General features: G+C 44.5%; 1 protein-coding gene across 17 annotated transcripts in view; it reads right to left on the reverse strand.

The window, feature by feature from the left end:
* Window positions 1-344, reverse strand: part of ZNF454 (zinc finger protein 454) — a 49510-nt gene that overhangs the window by 22389 nt on the left and 26777 nt on the right. The gene's annotated exons all lie outside the window — the stretch shown is intronic.

Consider the following 344-nt stretch of genomic DNA (forward strand, 5'->3'; position numbering starts at 1 on the left):
AATATGTATTTTCTGGGAGCTCGGAAAGTAAACATGAAAGGGTTTTATCTCCCCCCAACCCCACCCCGCCAAAAAAAAGTCAATAATGAGACCTGAGATGTGTCAATTAGGGAACTGTTGGCCACATCTTAGAAAGCAGTGTTTACTTATGGCATTCTGTTTTCGTTTTTACTATTTCATTCTGTAGACACCTTTGGAGTGTCCGCTTGTGTCAGGCACTGTTCTAAGGACGGGAGAAACTGTGAAACCGTGGCATGCTGCCGTACATGGGGTAGCAAAGACACGACTGAGCGACTGAACAACAGCACTGTTGCAGGTTGAATTCTACTAGAGGTAGTACTCAA

Source organism: Bos taurus, chromosome 7 (assembly GCF_002263795.3).
Source record: "Bos taurus isolate L1 Dominette 01449 registration number 42190680 breed Hereford chromosome 7, ARS-UCD2.0, whole genome shotgun sequence".
In the NCBI taxonomy this organism is placed as follows: domain Eukaryota; kingdom Metazoa; phylum Chordata; class Mammalia; order Artiodactyla; family Bovidae; genus Bos; species Bos taurus.